The following is a 2,900-nucleotide window of genomic DNA, read 5'->3' on the forward strand; positions in this document are numbered from 1 at the left end:
CATTTAGACATTGAAACACCACACATGCACACATTTAGATATTGAAACACACACATGCACCACATTTAGATATGAAATGCACACACTGAACAGAGCAGGCCTTTAAATTTGACTCCTGAGTTAAACCCCTTGGTAAAATTTATGGTGAACATATCGGAATGTCTAGTTTAACGCCCCGATGTGCAAAACCGCTGTCAAAGCTGACATGCATACCTAAACTCAGGCAAAAAAGAAACGTCCCTTTTTCAGGACCCTGTTTTCAAGATAATTCGCTTAAAAAATCCAAATATTCACAGATCTTCATTGTAAAGGGTATTAACACTGTTTCCAATGCTGTTCAATGACATAAACAATGAATGAACACTGCACCTGTGGAACGGTCGTTAAGACACTAACAGCTTACAGACGGTAGGCAATTAAGGTCACAGTTTATGAAAACTCTAGGCACTAAAGAGGGCCTTTCTACTGACTCTGAAAACACAAAAGAAAGAATGCCCGGGGTCCCTGCTCATCTGCGTGAACATGCCTTAGGCATGCTGCAAGGAGGCATGAGACTGCAAGATGTGGCCAGGGCAATAAATTGCAATGTCCATACTGTGAGACGCCTAAGACAGCGCGTACAGGGAGACAGGACGGACAGCTGATCGTCCTCGCAGTGGCAGACCACGTGTAACAACACCTGCACAGGATCGGTACATCCGAACATCACACTGCAGGACAGGTACAGGATGGCAACAACAACTGCCCGAGTTACACCAGGAACGCACAATCCCTCCATCAGTGCTCAGACTGTCCGCAATAGGTTGAGAGAGGCTGGACTGAGGCTTGTAGGCCTGTTGTAAGGCAGGTCCTCACCAGACATCACCGGCAACAACGTCGCCTATGGGCATAAACCCACCGTCGCTGGACCAGACAGGACTGGTAAAAAGTGCTCTTCACTGACGAGTCACGGTTTTGTTCTACCAGGGGTGACTTTTGGAGAGACACTAACTTTTTGGTTAGTGTGGTGTGTGTGTATGTGTATGTAACCTTTATTAACTAGGCAAGTCAGTTAAGAACAAATTCTTTTTACAATGACGGCCTACCCCGGCCAAACCCGGACGAAGCTGGGCCCAATTGTGTGCCACCCTATGGGACTCCCAATCACGGACGGAAGTGATACAGGCCTGGGATTCGAACCAAGGGACTGCAGATACACCTCTTGCACTGAGATGCAGTGCGTCAGACTGCTCCGTCCATGTGTGTGTGTAACTATTTAACTGTACTAGAATTCTTAAAAGGCCGCTAAAATTTTAAATATCGGTTATCGGTATCGGGTTTTTTTGGCAAGGAAAATATCGGATATCGGTAAGGGCCAAAAATGTTAATATCGGTGCATCACTAGTATTAATGACACAATTATACACGCCAACACCTATAGCCTCACACCACATACCCAACACACCACTTATCATCAGAACCAGGGTGGGCAGGCAGGCAGATTCATGTGGAGATAAATGTGTGTGATGAAAAGCCAGGGTGGGCAGACAGGCAGATACATGTGTGTGCATGAGAGCCAGGGTGGGCAGACAGGCAGATACATGTGTGTGATGAGAGCCAGGGTGGGAAGGCAGACAGATAAATGTGTGTGATGAGAGCCAGGGTGGGCAGGCAGGCAGATAATGTGTGTTATGAGAGCCAGGGTGGGCAGGCAGACAGATAAATGCTGTGTGATGAAAGCCAGGGTGGGCAGGCAGGCAGATAAATGTGTGTGATGAGAGCCAGGGTGTGGCAGGCAGACAGATAATGTGTGTGATGAAAGCCAGGGTGGGCAGGCAGGCAGATAAATGTGTGTGATAGAAGCAGGGTGGGCAGGCAGACAGATAAAATGTGTGTTATGAGAGCAGGGTGGGCAGGCAGACAGATAAATGTGTGTGATGAAAGCCAGGGTGGGCAGGCAGGCAGATAAATGTGTGTGATGAGAGCCAGGGTGGGCAGGCAGACAGATACATGTGTGTGATGAGAGCCAGGGTGGGCAGGAGGCAGATAAATGTGTGTTGGATGAGAGCAGGGTGGGCAGGCAGACAGATAGATGTTGTGTTATGAGAGCCAGGGTGGGCAGGCAGACAGATAAATGTGTGTGATGAGAGCCAGGGTGGGCAGGCAGACAGATAAATGTGTGGATGAGAGCCAGGGTGGGCACGCAGGCAGATAAATGTGTGTGATGAGAGCCAGGGTGGGCAGGCAGACAGATAAATGTGTGTTATGAGAGCCAGGTGGGCAGGCAACAGATACATGTGTGTGATGAGAGCCAGGGTGGGCAGGCAGACAGATAAATGTGTGTGATGAGAGCCAGGGTGGGCAGGCAGACAGATAAATGTGTGTGATGAGAGCCAGGGTGGGGCAGGCAGGACAGATAAATGTGTTGATGAGAGCAGGGTGGCAGGCAGGCAGATAAATGTGTGTGATAGAGAGCTCGGGTGGGCCAGCAGACAGATAAATGTGTGTTATGAGAGCCAGGGTGGGCAGGCAGACAGATACATGTGTGTGATGAGAGCCAGGGTGGGCAGGCAGACAGATAAACTGTGTGTGAATGAGAGCCAGGTGGGCAGGCAGACAGATAAATGTGTGTGATGAGGCCAGGGTGGCAGACAGGCAGATAAATGTGTGTTATGAGAGCCAGGGTGGGGCAGACAGACAGATAAAATGTGTGTGATGAGAGCCGGGTGGCCAGACAGGCAGATAAATGTGTGTAATGAGAGCCAGGGTGGGCAGACAGACAGATAAATGTGTGTAATGAGAGCCAGGTGGGCAGACAGGCAGATAAATGTGTGTGATGAGAGCCAGGGTGGGCAGGCAGACAGATAAATGTGTGTGATGAGAGCCAGGGTGGGCAGGAACAGACAGATACATGTGTGTGA

The sequence above is a fragment of the Salvelinus sp. IW2-2015 genome, linkage group LG11 (assembly GCF_002910315.2).
Source record: "Salvelinus sp. IW2-2015 linkage group LG11, ASM291031v2, whole genome shotgun sequence".
NCBI classification, from domain to species: domain Eukaryota; kingdom Metazoa; phylum Chordata; class Actinopteri; order Salmoniformes; family Salmonidae; genus Salvelinus; species Salvelinus sp. IW2-2015.